The sequence below is a fragment of the Nicotiana tabacum genome, chromosome 2 (assembly GCF_000715075.1).
Source record: "Nicotiana tabacum cultivar K326 chromosome 2, ASM71507v2, whole genome shotgun sequence".
Lineage (NCBI taxonomy): Eukaryota > Viridiplantae > Streptophyta > Magnoliopsida > Solanales > Solanaceae > Nicotiana > Nicotiana tabacum.
The window spans coordinates 91,959,595-91,980,126 of NC_134081.1; positions in this window are offsets into that span (position 1 = coordinate 91,959,595).

A 20,532-nucleotide genomic window follows, 5' to 3' on the forward strand; every position below is an offset into this window, starting at 1 on the left:
CCATATGTAAAATCGAATTATACCGATTTCTGTATATAATTGTATGAATCTTGAATTTTATTGGTTGAAAACAAAAACACCCACGAACGATATCAACAGAAAAGGAAAGGATTAGAAACTCGGGGATTGCTCTGTTTTGTTGTATTTATCGTCTGGAAAAAATATTCAGCATATTCGCGTCAAATACAGATTATGGGTGATGTAATTGAGTTAGTTGAGTTATATTAGGAGTCTATTATGTTAATTGATTCACTTTTCATTTAAAAATAACTGAATAGACCATGAATTACGCTATTTAAGTTAATGTATTCACAAGTACATATCGTGAATACAGTCGAATACAATAATTGTCTAGCCGGAATCCCCTATTTCACGCCGATTTTTGCTACTGTATTCATGAATACAGTAGCTTAAATACATCGAATACACTCTAAAAAATTGAAAACATAGCTATAGAAAGTAATATAGTAAATGATAGCTACAACTAGCTAATAACCACTAAACAATAGTGGTTTGTGAAAATTTCTCAATCCGATATTGCACTTAGTCCAAATGTGGACTTATGCCTTAATTGGTCAGTCTCTTGAGTTATTTTCATTAGCCCCTTTTCCTTTGTCTGAAAATGTTCCCTTTATAGACTCAAATTAGGGTTCTTCATGTCAGAATTTTCGGTGCCAACATTTATCTTAATGGTGGATGAGGTTAATTAGTAGTATTACTTAGTGACCAACTTAACTTGAATTCTCTGGAGGATAACTTTAATATAAGTGATGAAAATATTATTCAACAACTTAGGGTCGATAACATTCACACAATTTAATTTGAATTCTTTGGTGGATTTCTCGATATCTTTTAAAATTGACTAAGACAGAAGAATAAAGTATGATGATTTATTTTTATATTTTCTTACATACATGTAATAAAGAGAATATGTGTTTCCTTTTATCTTATGCTTAGTGAGATTAGGTTGATATCTTACTTCACTTTTGTTTCTTAAAGTTTTGTTTAATAAAATTTTAATGTTTTTTTCAAAAAAACTAGCCAACACTAGGTCACAATCATGTTACAAAAGATCAAGAAGGAAAAGGGCACATCATCTTTGACGTCACGATATGATATCCTATAGAAAGTCTCATACCAAGTTAACATAAATGATAAAAATATAATTTTATTCTCTTACATATACCTCTCTATAAATTATTTCCATCATTGCCAACTTGATACCCTATGAAATCGTTTGGTTTGAAGACAAGTTATGTTAAAATTAGTTATGCTGGGATTAGTTATGCTGGAATTATTTTTTATTGACTGTTTGGTATGTCGTACTAATCTTGAGATTGTCAATTTTATTGCTTTATTCTAGGATAACTTATCCTAGGATTACTATTCCACCATCTAGCAGGTATAAGTTATCCAGGACTATTTTAATCATGGGATAACTTATTCCAGGATTAGTAACCAAATAAGGGATAAAACGATACTATATTTTTATTCTAAAATTATTTTTGCTTATCCATCATACCAAACTACCTCTCTTGCTCCAACCAACTTATTGGATTATGTTCGTCACATAGAGGCATCTTAAAGCATGTAAAAAAAAATTTCGCAAAAAGCTTGTTGAAGATATAATAAATTAAATAAAAGTTTTATTTTTTTAATTTTTTTTTATTCTTTTAGATGAGACGGTAACATAAATACAGTGTCAAAGCTGAATAGACGAGTTTTAATATCAGATCTACATCCACCCATAATCAAAAAATTATTTTCACGTATTTGACCCATAAAAGAACTAGACATGTACGTGAGAAACATGTTAAAAATACTAATTAAATAAATAAAAGTGTTCTTTCTCTAACAAGTTAAGTTTTTAGCTAAAGCCGTCACATAATTCAATAAGGCTCACACCACTGACCGGATTTATACCTAGCGAAAGGTAACCTTGCACAAATTATACTTGAATCGTTAGAGCTTATCACATTCACCAAGTAGTTGCGAGAATTTTAAAACATAGTTTCCATTTCATTTTTCAGCCAGAAAAATAAAACTTGCTGCATATTTAATTTTCATGATTAGGAAGTTATAGATTGCATATTGATAAGTGGGGATTTTGACTACTTATTAGTGCTTTTTAGTTTTTGTTTTAGTCCAAAAGTGTTTAATTATGTTCCCAAAAACTAATAAAATGTGCTTAATTGCAGGAATATTGGAAGATAAATTTCCGAGATAAAATCCAACTCAAAAAGGAGTAATATGAACTCAAGGACATAAAAGGCACAGAAGCTCAGAAGTGCGGACCGCAGAATATCATCTGCGGCCGCAGATGATGAAGGAAAAGATAACAGAGTTTAGTACAAAGTGCGGTCCGCACATGAATTATGCGGCCGCAAGAACTGGGCCAGGAGCAAAGTGCAGAGAGTATGCACTCCAAGTCCATCAAAAGTGCGGACCGCACAGGAATTGTGCGGCCGCATAAGAAGCGCCTTCTGGCCGCATGAGTAAAAGCATGGACGGCAGAAGATCGAGTGCGACCGCACATGTAAAAGTGCGGACTGCAGAAAGAGTGCATTGTGGTCGCAGATCAGAATTATGCGACCGCAAACTTCCAGTCCTGACAAGTTGAATAAAAGTGCGAACCGCACATGGAATTGTGCGGCCGTAGAACTTCCCAAAGGGCATTTTTGTCCGAAATTTCCAGCCATATATAAATAGACGAGTTTCATAATTTTAGGTTAACTTTTGACATCAGCAGCTATATTAGCCGTTTCTTTTTACTTCTTTTAGTAGTTTTTTATACTTTGGGATATTTTAATATAGATTTTATCATTTTAATTTTGCAATATGAGTTTAATTAACATTTCTTCTTCTATTTATTCAATTCCAAGCATAAGTAGCTAGATTTTCATTAGGGTTCTGACCCAACCCTAGTGTGTAAATCTTATGGGTGTTTAATTTGATGCTTGTTTATGGCTGGGTGTTTATTATTTAGCATTATTCATGCTTTAATTTGTGGAATTAATGGTTGCAAACATTAATTCATGCGCATTTGACTTGGTCTCTACTTGAGAAAGAGAGACTTAGTCTAGGAAAATTTGGCTAACACGAAATTGGGTCAATCGAGAGATTGATAATCCCAATTAAAGGGTTCAACCTAGAGATAATAATAACCCAACTTAAGCTTTTATCAACCGTTTTGTGCAATACCCATTTGGACTTGAGAAATCCAAACTGGACAAAATTACTCTATGACCGAGAGGTATTGAGTGGATAATTGAGTGTTGATAGCTATAATACACCCCGATCAATAAAATAAGCACTAAGCTTTATATCTCATTAGGCAAACACCTAGGCGATGGTCATAGCCCTAGGTTTTTTAAAAACAACAAAAGCAATTCTCTTAATTTTATTTCTCAACTTTTCAATCTTAGATTTAAATTAGACATAGAAACAACCCAATTTTGTGGAAGTATAAATTGAGATAGTCAAACTCACAAACTACAATATATATACTTCTAACTCCCATATATAGTTCCCTGTGGAAATCGATCCCGACCCTTGTTGGGTATTATCATTGCTATCGACCGTTTCATAATCTTGAATTGAGGTATGAAAATGGACGAGATTAATTTTTGGCGTCATTGTCGGGGAACTAAAAAACTTTGTTAGCTATATATTTAGGTGTGTTTTGGGGAATATCTTCTTTTCCTTCCTTGTTACTAATGTGTTGAGTTATTGTATGTGCAATCATGGCAAACAATGAGCTTGGAAACATAGTTTTGGGGGATATGGACGTTGAGGATGATCAAATGGATGAGGTCCCTCTTAAACATCAAGCTAATAGATGAGGCCGAGCGCCTCAAGACAATATGCATGCTCCACCCCCACCACCTCCACCACGAGCGGCTCCACACCTGATGTTGCCGAATGAAGGGTATGCAAGTGCTATAGTCCCTTCCCGTATTAGGGCGGACAACTTCCAAATAACAAACGTGATGATCACATAGCTCGAGCAACGAGGGTTCTTCACCAGTGCACCTGGTCAAAATACATATAAACACTTGAAGGGGTTCGTACATACGTGTTGGGGGAGTAAACAACAAAATGTCTCCGAGAATGCTTTGAAGCTAAGGATTTTCCCCTTCTCTCTACGGGGGAAAGCTTTAGATTGGTTGGAACGTTTGCCAAATTGTTCCATTCATACTTGGGATGAACTAGTGAAGAAATTTATTTCTAAGTACTTCTCTCCCGGGCACATGGTTATTCTTCGGGATGAAATTCTAGCATTCAAGCAAGAGCACAATGAACCACTACACGAGATATGGGAAAGGTATAGAACAATGGTGAAAGAGTGTCCCAACAATGATATGACGGATAATATGATTCAACAAACTTTCTATCGGGGGATCAATACAACCAACCAATGTGTGGTGAATCAACTTGCTGATGGGAACTTCATGACTACGCCTTATGTGGAGGAATGTGATATTTTGGATGAGATGGCGGATACTTCATCGGCATGAAAATCCTGGGCTAATATTCCACTGGGTGATCCCAGTGTGATTCACCTTCACAAAGAATTGCATGACTATGGGCAAGCCATAGCCGAATTGACTACCACCATGAACCAATTGGAAAAGGCTCAACTTTAACAAGTGCAAAACCCGAGGCAAGTCAATGCAATGGAGGGAGTAAGTATGATGATGAACAAACGGAGAACAAAGGGTCCGCAAGTACAACAAAGAGTAGAAAATTTTGTGCAAGATGATAGTGGATTTGATCAAGATAAATCTTACAATGACCAAGAAGAGGAGATCCAATATGTGAACAACTTTCAAGGGCAAATAAAAAACTACCAAGGCCCTAGCCAACAACAATGGAGACATCAAAATAATCAAGGCAATTGGAATTCTCACAACTAAGGTAATTGGAGTGGTGGAAACAATCAAAGCAATTGGAATAATAACAACAATCAAGGTAATTGAAGTGGAGGAAGTAATCAAGGGAAATTGGCATAACAACAATAACCAAGGCAATTGGGGAGGCAACAATCAAGGCGGGTGGAATAACAATCAAGGAAATCAGGGGTCGGATTCTCAAAAGCCCCCGATGTATCAACAACTGAAAAACCCACCTCCTTATCCTTCCCATGGTCCTAGTTCTTCCAATAATGAAATGGACCGTATAGAGAACATGTTCAAGCAAATGATGGAGAAGAATACTGATTCCGATGCACAACTTGCTTCACACAACACATCGATCCGCAACTTAGAAGTGCAAATGGGGCAAATCTCTCAAGCTTTAAATTCTCGTCCTAAGGGGGCACTACCAAGTGACACGGTGGTGAACCCAAAGGGTGTGAACAATATGGGGCAGACATGGCCGTTACTACAAGAAGTGAAAGAGGTGGGAATGCACTCACCTCAAGTCAAAGGCAACTTGTGGATGATGAGCAAGTGGTAGAAGTAGAAGAGATCCCGAAAAATGTGGTGCAAGCAAATGATGAAGTGCGGATTGATATTGATGACATAGTGGAAGAAACTCAAGAGGAAGCGAACCCGTCTAGGGATCATGTTATTGACATACCGGAACCGGTAGTGCAAAAGGCTAAGGCACCATTGCCTAAGCAAGCTCCTACATATCCTCAAAGGATCGCCAAGAAAAATGGTGAGAATCAATTCAAAAAGTTTATTGACATGATGAAGAGTCTCTCGATAAATGTGCCATTAGTTGAAGTCTTTGAGCAAATGCCCGGTTATGCAAAGTTTATGAAGGATTTGGTGACAAAGAAGCGGTCGATGAATTTTAAAACTATCAAAGTCACTCATCAAGTGAGTGAAATTGTGCATTCGATGGCTCCTAAATTGGAAGATCCTGGTGCTTTCACAATCCCTTGTACCATTGGAAGTGCCGAGTTTGCCAAAACTCTTTGTGATCTTGGGGCGAGTATCAATTTGATGCCCTATTTGATTTTCAAAACCTTGGGAATTGGACAACCAAGACCCACATCTATGAGATTATAAATGGCCGATCGTACAATGAAGAGACTGTTGGGAGTGATTGAAGATGTATTGGTTCGTGTTGATAAGTTCATTCTCCCAGTAGATTTTGTTATTCTTGATTGTGAAGTGGACTATGAGGTGCCGATTATTCTTGGAAGACATTTCCTTGCTACGGGGAAGGCTCTTGTTGATGTGAAAGCCGAAGAACTCACTTTCCAGGTGGGTGATGAAAGGTGGTGTTCCATGTGTGCAAATCTATGCGGCAACCAAATAGCAATGAAGTGTGTTCTTTCATGGACTTGGTGACCGATTGATTATTGATGATACAAGTGCCACGATTAATGTGGGCGATATGTTAGAGGCCGTCTTTCTCAACTTTGATGATGACAAGATGGATGGCTTCATGGAATGTATGAATTCTTTGCAAGGAATGGGAAAACGTTTCTTGGATTTTGAGAATAGGAAAACTCCTCCTACAAAGCCTTCAATTGAAGAACCTCTTACCTTGGAATTGAAGCCATTACCTCCACATCTTAGCCATGAATTTCTTGGCCCTTGGTTCTACTTTACCGGTTATGCTTTCCTCTTGTTTGACTAACGTGCAAGTTTACTCCACATTGGCGGTGCTCCACAAGAGGAAGAAGGCTATTGGGTGGACTTTGGCAGATATTCGGGGAGTAAGCCCCGCATTTTGTATGCACAATATTAACTTGGAGGAGGATTCCAAACCGTCTATTGAACATCAAAAGAGATTCAATGAAGCTATACAAGACATGGTCAAAAAGGAGATTATCAAGTGGTTGGATGCCGGAGTTGTCTACCCCATTTCCGATAGTTTGTGAACTTCTCTGGTGCAATGTATCCCAAAGAAGGGGGCATGCCGGTGGTCACCAATGACAAGAATATGTTAATTCCCACAAGAACGGTGACCTGGAGGAGAGTGTGTATGGGCTATCGCAAACTAAATAAAGTCACGAGGAAAGACCATTTTCCACTCCCCTTCCTTGACCAAATGCTTGATAGGTTGGCCGGCCGTGTTTTCTGTTACTTTCTATATGGATATTCGGGATACAACCAAATCCTTATTGCTCCGGAAGATCAAGAGAAAAAAACTTTCACATGTTCCTATAGTACTTTCGCTTTCAAGCGGATGCCATTTGGCTTATGTAATGCACCAGCGACTTTTCAAAGGTGTATGTTGGAGATCTTTACGGATATGGTCGAGGACTACCTTGAAGTCTTCATGGATGATTTCTCGGTGGTCGGGGATTCCTTTGATGATTGCTTGGAAAATTTGGATAAAGTATTGGCAAGGTGTGAAGAAAAAAACTTGGTGTTGAATTTGGAGAAATGTCATTTCATGGACGAGGAAGGCATTGTCCTTGGCCACAAGATTTCAAAGAATGGCATAGAGGTCAACAAGGCGAAGATCGAGGTGATTTCTAAACTTTTACCTCCAACTTCGGTGAAAGGCGTGCGAAGTTCTTGGGTTACGCGAGGTTCTACCGGCACTTCATAAAGGATTTTTCTAAAGTGGTGAACCCATTGTGCAAGCTCTTAGATAAAGATGCTAAGTTTCACTTCAATGATGATTGCATGAGAGCCTTTGAATTGCTAAAGTTAAAGTTGACAACCACTCCCATTATCGCCGCTCCTAATTGGAATATTCCTTTTGAGCTCATGTGCGATGCTAGTGATGTAGCGGTTGGAGCAGTTTTGGGGCAACTCATCAAAAAGGGTTTTCATCCAGTCTACTATGCTAGTAAGACCATGAATGATGCCCAAGTCAATTACACCGTTACATAAAATAGCTCTTTGCCATTATATTTGCAATTGAGAAGTTCCACCCACACTTGATGGGACGAGCTCAAACGGGATTGTCAAGATTATTATTGGAACGAGCCTTACCGTTTTCGAATTTTTACGGATGGGGTAATTAGATTATGTGTACCGGACGAAGAGCAAATTGTTATTCTTGAGGCTTGCCATTCTTCGCCTTATGGTGGTCACCATGGCGGAGCAAGAACAGCAGCCAAAGTGCTAAGTTGTGATTTCTATTGGCCCACTCTTTACAAAGATGCAAGTGATATGGTGAAAAGATGTGATGAATGCCAACGGGCTGGTGGAATCTCGAAGAAGAATGAAATGCCTCTCACTATAATTTTGGAGATTGATATCTTTGATGTGTGTGGTATTGACTTCATGGGTCCTTTTGTGAGTTCTTATGGAAATACCTACATCTTGGTCGCGGTTGATTATGTGTCTAAATGGGTTAAGGCCATTGCTCTACCCAACAATGAAGCGAAGAGTGTGGTGGCATTTTTGAAGAAGAATATTTTCACAAGATTTAGTACTCCGTGGGCTATCATAAGCGATGGGGGGTCACATTTTTGCAACAAGGCTTTTGACACTTTGCTTAGCAAGTATGGTGTCACTCATAAAGTTACGACTCCCTATCATCCACAAGCTAGCGGTCAAGTGGAAGTCTCCAACCGGGAGATAAAAAGTATCTTGTCCAAAACAGTGAATGCTAATCGGACGGATTGGTCAAAGAGGCTTGATGATGCACTATGCGCTTACCGGACTGCTTTCAAAACTCCTATCGGGATGTATCCATACCGGTTGGTGTTTGGAAAAGCATGTCATCTTCCAGTGGAACTTGAGCACAAAGCCATGTGTCACGACCCCAAATTTTCCTCCGTAGGGTGTCGTGATGGCACCTAGTCTTTAAGACTAGGTACGCCTAACAATGCAGAATAATCATAAATATCTGAAAATAAATAATCTACAATTCAAATGATTACAACTCCCAAAACCCGGTAGAAATAAGTCACGAGCTTCTAAGAATTTATTCTCAATGTCTCTATAAGTCAAGGTCTAAATAAAATATAAGGAAGCAACATAAAATGATAGAAGGGGACTCCGGAGTCTGCGGACGCTGGCAGATATACCTCGAAGTCTCCGTGTGCAGGTAACTCACTGACGTCTAGGCTGGTAAAATGTACCTGGATCTGCACAAAAAGATGTGTAGAAGTGTAGTATGAGTACACCATAGCGGTACCTAGTAAGTGCCAAGCCTAACCTCGGTAGAGTAGTGACGAGGTCAGGTGAGGCCCTACTGGAATATAATAATGGCATGGTAAAATGTTTATCAATATAGTAAAATAAAATGACATTGGAAGTGAATCAAATAGTATGTCACATTTAATGACACCAAATAATTGCAAATAATATCTTGTGGAATCAAAACAGAATTTTCTTCAACTTTATGAAAAGCACAACAATTAATCGAAAGCAACTATGACAGTAAATCAATATCAACAAAGGCACTCCCGAGGTACCGCCTCGTAGTCCCAAATCATAAATAAATTCACAATATCTCATTTTCTTATACCACCGCGGGAGCCTTCACAATTTATTTAAAGAAAATATTTTTTCCGAAAAAGCATCCCGCGTTTTAGCCACCCTTATCACACCGCATGACTTCTAGTAGTTACCCCTACTAGCCACGCGTATCAAGCCACCCTTATCTCACCGCATGCGTTTTAACACCGAGACCTTATACCACCGCATGCGTATCAATATCACAATATATCACAATTTGTACCTCAAGTGCTCAAATAATTTGACTTGCCAAAATAATTCAACAATAATATTTTTTCACAATAAAGAGCTCACTGCTCCATCACAATCAGTACAGAAATCTTACAAAAATATTTAGGAGTAAATAATTTAGGAAAATATTATTTCAAAATCTTCAATACGTTGCTTCAATATCAAGTTTAAAAATGTCAAATACTTCATATTAATAATATTTAATTTAAAGAAAATCAACCTTCAAATAGTGCACAAAATAAAAGAAATCAAGTTTCAACTAAACAGGTAAAATAATTAGTAAGAAAATATCAAACAAATTTGAAGTATATATCTCAGATAAATGATGAAGAATATAACAAGATAAAATAATTTAATAAATGCGCAACAGTGATCTACACAATTTAAAAATATAATCTTTCATAATTTAGATCGTGTACACACTCGTCACCTCGTGCACATGACTTTCAACACATTTCAATAATCACATCAATACCAATCCTAGGGGAAATTTCCCCCACACAAGGTTAGACAAGTCAATTACCTCGACTTGCTCCAAATTAATCAAGTATTATACTTTTTTCTCGATTTTTCGACTCCGATCGACTCGTATCTAGTCATAATTAATTCGATACAGTCAATAAAAAATTATAGAAATCAATTTCATAAGAAAATATTATATCTTTTTCAATAAAATCCGAAATTTAACTCAAAATTTGCCCGTAGGGACCCACATCTCGGAATCCGGTGAAACTTATAAAATCCGACAACCCATTCAATTACGAGTTCAACCATACCAGTTTCACTCCAATCCGACTCCGGATCGACACCGAAATCTCAAAAATTCATTTCTATGAGATTTCTAAAATTTTCAAAATTTCAATCTTAAAACACTAATTAAATGGTGAAAATAATGATATATTTGTGTATATAGACAAAATCCGAGTTGGAATCACTTACCCCAAATGTCTTTCCTTGAAAATCTGTCAAAAGTCGCCTCTGTTCAAGCTCAAGTTTGTCAAAAATGGCAAATGTTGAATGCCACTGTTTTTATAACTTACAGATCTGTCCAGTTCGATCTTGGGAGCTCGATCTGTCCAGTTCGATCTTGGGTGCTCGATCCGTCTAGTTCGATTAGGGACCTCAATTTTTGTCAGGGACCTCGATTTTGTCAGGGACCTCAATTGTCAGGGACCTCGATTTTGTCAGGGACCTCGATTTTGTGAGGGAGTTCAATTTTGTGAGGGTGCTCGATTTGTCAGGGAGCTTGATTTTATCAGGGATTTCGATTTTGTCAGGGAGCTCGATTTGTCAGGGAGCTCGATTTGTCAGGGAGCTCAATTTTGTTAGGGAGCTCGATCGATTTTGTCAGGGAGCTCGATTTTGTTAGGGAGCTCAATTTTGTCAGGTATCTCGATTTTGACAGGCAGCTCGATTTTGACAGGCAGCTCGATTTTGACAGGCAGCCTAATTTTGACAGCATTTCCAGCAGAAAAATTGCTGCAGCTTTTGCAGCAGCTAAGTCCCACTTTTGATCCGTTAACCATCCGAAACTCACCCGAGGCCCTCGGGACCTCAACCCAAAACACCAACAAGTCCTAAACTATCATAAAAACTTATTTGAAACCTCAAATCACATCAAACAACGCTAAAATCACGAATCATGTTCCAATTCAAGCTTAATGAAACTTAGAATTTCCAACTTCTACATTCGATGTCGAAACCTATCAAATCAAATCCGATTGACCTCAAATTTTGCACCCAAGTCATAAATGACATAACGGAGCTGTGAAAATTTTCAGAACTGGATTCCGACCCCGATATCAAAAAGTCAACTCCCCGGTCAAACTTTCAAACTTTAAATTCCTATTTTAGCCATTTCAAGCCTAATTTCACTACGGACTTCCAAATAAAATTTCGATCACGCTCCTAAGTCCAAAATTACCATACGGAGCTGTTGGAATAATCAAAATTCTATTCTGGGGTCATTTGCACATAATTCGACATCCGATCACTATTTGAACTCAAACTTTAAATTTTTCATCAAAATTCCATATCTCGGGCTAGGGACTTCGGAATTTGGTTCCGGACATACGCCCAAGTCCCAATTCACGATACGGACCTACCGGAACTATCAAAACACTGATCCGAGTCCGTTTGCTCAAAATGTTGACCAAAGTCAACTCAGTTGTGTTTTAAACATCTAATTCACATTTTAATCCATTTTTCACCTGAAAACTTTTCGGAAAATTTTTACGGACTGCACACGTAAGTCGAGTAATGGTAAATAGTGCTTAGATCTCATAATTAATCATTAAATTTAAAGATGATATTTTGGGTCATCACATTCTCCACCTCTAAAATAAACGTTCGTCCTCGAACGGAGTTAGAAAAAGTACCTAAGTTGGTGAATAAGTGTGGATAACAGCTGCGTAAATCATTCTCGACCTCCCAACTCTCCTCCTCAACCGGATGACCCCTCCACTGAACTTTTATGGAAGCAATGTTCTTTGACCTCAGCTTTCGAACCTGCCTATCTAAAATAGCCACTGGTTCCTCAACATAAGATAGATCCTTGTCCAACTGAACCGAACTGAAGTCTAACACATGAGACGGATCGCCGTGATATTTTCGAAGCATAGAAATATGGAATACCGGATGAACCGCAGAAATACTAGGTGGTAGTGCAAGTCTGTAAGCCACCTCTCCAACTCTCTCAAGAATCCCAAAAGGCCCAATATACCTAGGGCTCAACTTGCTCTTCTTCCCGAACCTCATCACACCCTTCATAGGCGAAACCCGGAGCAATACCCGCTCACTAACCATGAATGTAACATCACCAACCTTCCGATCCGCTTAACTCTTCTGTCTAGATTGGGCTGTACGAAGTCGATCCTGAATCAACTTAACCTTTTCCAGGGCATCCTGAACCAAGTCTGTACCCAAAAGTCTAGCCTCGCCTGGTTCGAACCAACCCATTGGAGACCGGCACCGCCTACCATACAAGGCCTCATACGGAGCCATCTGAATGCTTGACTGGTAACTGTTGTTGTAAGCAAACTCCGCAAGTGGTAAGAACTGTTTCCAAGCACCCCCTAAATCTATCACACACGCACGGAGCATATCCTCTAGTATCTAAATAGTGCGTTCGGACTGCCCGTCCGTCTGAGGGTGAAATGTTGTACTCAGCTCTACCCGGGTACCCAACTCACCCTGTACTGCCCTCCAAAATTGTTAGGTAAACTGTGTACCCCGGTCAGAGATGATAGATACTGGTATACCGTGAAGTCTGACAATCTCGCGAATATATACCTGAGCCAGCTGCTCTGAAGAGTAAGTAGTAATCACAGGAATGAAATGAGCTGATTTGGTCAGCCTATCCACAATCACCCAAACTGCGTCCAACTTCCGCTGAGTCCGTGGGAGCCCAGCAACGAAATCCATAGTGATCCGCTCCCATTTCCATTCTGGAATCTCTAACTTCTGAAGTAATCCACCCGGTCGTTGATGCTCATATTTTACCTGTTGACAATTTAGACACCGAGATACATACCCCACTATGTCCTTCTTTATCCGCCTCCACCAATAGTGTTGTCTCAAGTCCTGATACATCTTCGCAGCACCTGGATGAATGGAGTACCATGAACTGTGAGCCTCCTGGAGAATCAACTCACGCAAGCCGTCCATATTAGGCACACATAGCCTGCCCTGCATCCATAGTACATCATCTTCTCCAATAGTGACTTCCTTGGCATCACCGTGCTGAACTGTATCCTTAAGGACAAGCAGATGGGGGTCATCATACTGACGTTCCCTGATACGATCATAAAGTGAAGACTGAGAAACCACGCAAGCCAAAATCTGACTCGGCTCGGAAACATCCAATCTAACAAAATGGTTGGCCAAGACCTGAACATCCATGGCTAAAGGCCTCTCTACTACCGGTAAATATGTTAAGCTGCCCAAACTCTCCACCTTACGACTCAAGGCATCGGCCACCATATTGGCCTTCCCCGGATGATAGAGAATGGTGATATCATAATCCTTAAGAAACTCCAACCATCTCCGCTGCCGCAAATTAATATACTTCTGTTTAAACAGATACTGTAGATTCCGGTGATCGGTGTAGATTTCACAATGGACACCGTACAAATAATGCCGCCAAATTTTTAAGGCATGAACAATAGCTGCTAACTCCAGGTCATGTACAAGATAATTCTTCTCATGCACCTTTAACTGTCTGGATGCGTAAGCAATCACCCTACCGTCTTGCATCAACACTGCGCCGAGACCAATACGCGACGCGTCATAATACACAGTATAAGATCCTGTACTTGTAGGTAATACCAATACTGGGGCTGTAGTCAAAGCTGTCTTGAGCTTTTGGAAGCTTTTCTCACATTCCTCGATCCACCTGAACGGAGCACCCTTCTGGGTCAATTTGGTCATAGATGCAGCAATAGAAGAGAAACCCTTTACAAATCGGCGATAATACCCAGCCAAACCAAGGAAACTCCAGATTTCCGTAACTGAGGACGGTCTGGACCAACTCTGCACTGCTTCAATCTTTTTTGGATCTACCTTGATCCCCTCACACGAAACTATATGACCCAAAAATCCCACTGAATCAAGCCAGAATTCACACTTTGAAAATTTTGCATATAACTTCCTTTCTCTCAAAATCTGAAGCACAATCCTCATGTGTTGTTCATGATCTTCCCGACTCCGAGAATACACCAGAATGTCGTCAATAAACACAATGACGAAGGAATCAAGGTATGGTTGAAATACACTATTCATTAAGTGCATAAATGCTGCTTGGGTGTTGGTCAGCCCAAAAGACATCACAAGGAACTCGTAATGACCGTACCGAGTCCTGAAAGCAGTCTTCGAAATATCTAGATCCCGAATCTTCAACTGATGATAGCCTAAACGCAAGTCAATTTTAGAGAATACCGTGGCACCCTAAAGCTGATCAAATAAGTCATCAATACGTGGCAATGGATACATGTTCTTCACTGTAACCTTGTTCAACTGGCGATAATCAATACACATCCGCATAGAACCATCATTCTTCTTTACAAATAAGATAGGAGCACCCTACGACAATACACTAGGCCGAATGAAACCCTTATCAAGCAATTCCTGTAACTGTTCTTTTTAATTCTTTCAACTCTTCTGGGGCCATACGGTATGGTGGAATAGAAATGGGCTGAGTACCCGGTAATAAATCAATACCAAAATCAATATCCCTGTCGGGTAGCATACCCGGAAGATCCGCTGGAAATACATCAGGAAAATCCATTACTACAGGAACTGACTCCACATTAGGAGTATCAATACTAACATCTCTCACATAGGCCAGATACGCATCACACCCCTTCTCAACCATTCGTTGAGCTTTAAGAAATGAAACAACCCTGCTAGGAACATGATCTGAGGTACCTCTCCACTCTAGCCGTGGTAGACCTGGCATAGCCAACGTCACCGTCTTGGCGTAACAATCAAGAATAGCGTGATAGGGCGACAACTAGTCCATGCCCAAAATAATATCAAAATCCACCATACTGAGCAATAATAAATCAACTCTGGTCTCAAAACTACTGATAATAATTAAACACGACCGATACACACGATCCACAATAATAGATTCACCCACGGGTGTAGATACATAAACAGAAGAACTCAAGGAATCACGTGATACGCCCAAGTACGGGGCAAAATAAGATGACATATAAGAATAAGTGGAGCCTCGATCAAATAAGACTGACGCATCTCTATGACAGACCGGAATAATACCTGTGATAATAGAATCGGATGCAACAACATCTGTCCTAGCAGGAAAGGCATAATATCTGGCCTGGCCTCCCCCTCAAGGGCAACCTCTACCTGCCCGAGCTCCACCTCTAGCTGGATGTGCAGGTGGAGTGGCAACTGGTGCAGAAATCATGGCATGAGAAGCCGGAGGACCCTGTGGAATAGGTGGGGCCTGAGAAATCCGTGGAGGTGCACCCCTCCTAATTATGGGGCAATCCCTCATGATATGACGATTGTCACCACACTCAAAATAAGCCCTCGGAGGACGTGGTTGTTGGGACTGGCTCGGGCTTGATCGACTAGACTGTCCGCTGAAAGCACCCCGTACAGGAGGTACAGAAGACACTGGTGGTGTATAATATAGAACCTGAGGTCTGGGAGTAGTCGGAATACCACTGGAAGCTGGAAGTGCTGAATGAATAGGATGACTCACATAACCTCTACCATGTCGGGCTGCAACTAGGGCACGAGAATTATTATATGTGCCAGAATCTCGGGGTCTCTTAGCTTCCCTCTCTTCCCTCTCCTGAGTACGCATACCTTCCAATCTTCTAGCAATTGACACCACCTGTTAGTATGTGATGTCCATCTCTAGCTCTCGGGCCATACTGTATCTGATACTAGGGTGAAGACCCTCAATAAACCTACGAACCCGCTCTCGAACAGTAGCAACTAAGGCTGGTGCATGCCTAGCCAAATCACTGAATCAGACCGCATATTCTGACACGGTCATAGAACCCTGGCGCAGCTGCTCAAACTCTGCGCGCCAAGCATCCCTAAGACTTTGAGGAACATACTCCCTCAAGAACATATCTGAAAATTGAGTCCAAGTAAGTGAAGCTGCCTTAGCTGGACTATCCAACTCATATGCCCGCCACCACTGGTAGGCTGCTCCTCTAAACTGGAATGCCGTGAAAGAAACTCCACTGGAATCCACAATACCCATAGTACGAAGGATACTGTGACATTCCTCCAGAAAACCCTAAGCATCGTCTGAAGCTAGACCGCTAAAAGTGGGAGGGTGGTACTTCTTATACCTCTCGAGCCTGAGCTGCTCTCCCTCTGAAACTGCTGTCCTAATCTCAGGCCGAACTTGGACAACTGGCTGCATTGGTATAACCTTTGGGGCATGGTCAACTTGGGTACGTGGCTTTGGAGTATGGGTGGCGGGAGTCTGCGCTCCTCCCCCAGCCTGAGATATGGCAGGAGCAAGTGGAATTAATCCTGCCTGAGCTAAAGTGCCAAACATGCTCAAAAACTGGGCAAGAGTCTCCTGAAGTGCAGGAGTAGTAACAGGCGTCTCAGGTGCATGCTCTCTAACTGGAGCTACTGGTGGCTCTGGTGCAGCAGTTCGTGCAAATGCTCTGGCTGCACCACGTGGTCTTCCTCGGCCTCTGCCCCGACCCTGACCTCTTGCGGCTCCAATAGGGGGCGCGGTTGTGCGTGCCCTCACCATCTGTGAGAGAATAGAAAGACAATTGTTAAGAACCTTGAAATCAACAAAGGCGCACGATAAGGAATCAAAGAAGTGAATAATTCCTAACAGTTCCATAGCCTCTCAAAGATAAGTACAGACGTCTCAGTACCGATCCACAAGACTCTACTAAACCTACTTGTGACTCATAACACGTATGAACCTAGTGCTCTGATACCAACTTGTCACAACCTCAAATTTCCCTCCGTAGGGTCTCTTGATGGCACCTAGTCTCTAAGACTAGGTAAGCCTATCAATATGGAATAATCATAAATATTTGAAAATAAATAATCTACAATTCAAATGATTACAACTCCCAAAACCCGGTAGAAATAAGTCACGAGCTTCTAAGAATTTATTCTCAATGTCTCTATAAGTCAAGGTCTAAATAAAATATAAGGAAGCAACATAAAATGATAGAAGGGGACTCCGGAGTCTGCGGACGCTGGCAGATATACCTCGAAGTCTCCTTGCGCAGGTAACTCACTGACGTCTAGGCTGGTAAAATGTACCTGGATCTGCACAAAAAGATATGCATAAGCGTAGTATGAGTACACCACATCGGTACCCAGTAAGTGCCAAGCCTAACCTCGGTAGAGTAGTGACGAGGTCAGGTGAGGCCCTATTGGAATATAATAATGGCATGGCAAAATGTTTATCAATGTAGTAAAATAAAATGACATTGGAAGTGAATCAAATAGTATGTCACATTTAATGACACCAAATAATTGCAAATAATATCTCGTGGAATCAAAACAGAATTTTTTTCAACTTTATGAAAATCACAACAATTAATCGAAAGCAACTATGGCCGTAAATCAATATCAACAAGGGCACTCCCGAGGTACCGCCTCGTAGTCCCAAATCATAAATAAATTCACAATATCTCATTTCCTTATACCACCGCGGGAGCCTTCACAATTTATTTAAAGAAAATATTTTTCCCGAAATAGCATCCCGCGTTTTAGCCACCCTTATCATACCGCATGACTTCTAGTAGTTACCCCTACTAGCCACGCGTATCAAGCCACCCTTATCTCACCGCATGCGTTTTAACACCCAGACCTTATACCACCGCATGCGTATCAATAGCACAATATATCACAATTTGCACCTCAAGTGCTCAAATAATTTGACTTGCCAAAATAATTCAACAATAATATTTTTTCACAATAAAGAGCTCACTGCTCCATCACAATCAGTACGGAAATCTTACAAAAATATTCAGGAGTAAATAATTTAGGAAAATATTATTTCAAAATCTTCAATACGTTGCTTCAATATCAAGTTTAAAAATATCAAATACTTCATATTAATAATATTTAATTTAAAGAAAATCAACCTTCAAATAGTGCACAGAGTAAAAGAAACCAAGTTTCAACTAAATAAGTAAAACAATTAGTAAGAAAAGATCAAACAAATTTGAAGTATATATCTCAGATAAATGATGAAGAATATAACAAGATAAAATAATTTAATAAATGCGCAACAGTGATCTACACAATTTAAAAATATAATCTTTCATAATTTAGATCGTGTACACACTCGTCACCTCGTGCACACGACTTTTAACACATTTCAATAATCACATTAATACCAATCCTAGGGGAAATTTTTCCCACATAAGGTTAGACAAGTCACTTACCTCGACTTGCTCCAATTTAATCAAGTATTATGCTTTTTCCTCTATTTTCCGACTCCGATCGACTCGTATCTAGTCATAATTAATTCGATACAGTCAACAAAAAATTATAGAAATCAATTTCATAAGAAAATATTACATCTTTTTCAATAAAATCCGAAATTTAACTCAAAATTTGCCCGTGGGGACCCACATCTCGGAATCCGGCGAAACTTATAAAATCCGATAACCCATTCAATTACGAGTCCAACCATACCAGTTTCACTCCAATCGGACTCCGGATCGACACCGAAGTCTCAAAAATTCATTTCTATGAGATTTCTAAAATTTTTCAAATTTCAATCTCAAAACACTAATTAAATGGTGAAAATAATGATATATTTGTGTATATAGACCAAATCCGAGTTGGAATCACTTACCCCAAATGTCTTTCCTTGAAAATCTGTCAAAAGTCGCCTATGTTCAAGCTCAAGTTTGTCAAAAATGGCAAATGTTGAATGCCACTGTTTTTATAACTTACAGATCTGTCTAGTTCGATCTTGGGAGCTCGATCTGTCCAGTTCGATCTTGGGAGCTCGATCCGTCCAGTTCGATCAAGGACCTTGATTTTTGTCAGGGACCTCGATTTTGTCAGGGACCTCGATTGTTAGGGAGCTCGATTTTATCAGGGAATTCGATTTTGTCAGGGAGCTCGATTTTGTGAGGGAGCTCGATTTTGTCAGGGAGCTCGATTTGTCAGGGAGCTCGATTTTATCAGGGAGCTCGATTTTGTCATGGAGCTCGATTTTGTCAGGGAGCTCGATTTGTCAGGTAGCTCGATTTTGTCAGGGAGCTCGATTAGTCAGGGAGTTCGATTTTGTCAGGGAGCTCGATTTTGTCAGGGAGCTCGATTTTGACAGGCAGCTCAATTTTGACAGGCAGCCCGATTTTGACAGCATTTCCAGCAGAAAAATTGCAGCAGCTTTTGCAGCAGATAAGTCCCACTTTTGATCCGTTAACCATCCGAAACTCATCCGAGACCCTCGGGACCTCAACCCAAAACACCAACAAGTCCTAAAACATCATACAAACTTATTTGAAACCTCAAATCACATCAAACAACGCTAAAATCACGAATCATGCTCCAATTCAAGCTTAATGAAACGTAGAATTTCCAACTTCTACATTCGATGTCGAAACCTATCAAATCAAGTCCGATTGACCTCAAATTTTGCACCCAAGTCATAAATGACATAACGGAGCTTTGAAAATTTTCAGAACTGGATTCCGACCCCGATATCAAAAAGTCAACTCCCCGGTCAAACTTTCAAACTTTAAATTCCTATTTTAGCCATTTCAAGCCTAATTTCACTACGGACTTTCAAATAAAATTCCGATCACGCTCCTAAGTCCAAAATCACCATACGGAGCTGTTGGAATCATCAAAATTCTATTCCGGGGTCATTTGCACATAATTCGACATCCGGTCACTATTTGAACTCAAACTTTAAATTTTTCATCAAAATTTCATATCTCGGGCTAGGGACCTCGGAATTTGATTCCAGGAATACGCCCAAGTCCCAATTCACGATACGGACCTACCGGAACTATCAAAATACTAATCCGAGTCCGTTTTCTCAAAATGTTGACCAAAGTCAACTCAGTTGTGTTTTAAACATCTAATTCACATTTTAATCCATTTTTCACCTGAAAACTTTCCAGAAAATTTTTACGGACTGCACACGCAAGTCGAGTAATGGTAAATAGTCCTTAGATTACATAATTAATCATTAAATTTAAAGATGACATTTTGGGTCATCACACCATGTAGGCTTTAAAGAAGTTGAATCTTGATTGGGATATAGCCGCTAACTTGCATGTTGCACATTTGAATGAATTGGATGAGTTCCGGTATCATGCATATGCAAGTTCATCCTTGTACAAAGATAAGATGAAGAACATTCATGACAAATACATCCGGAATAAGGAGTTCAAGGTAGTCGATCTGTTTTGTTGTTCAATTCACGGTT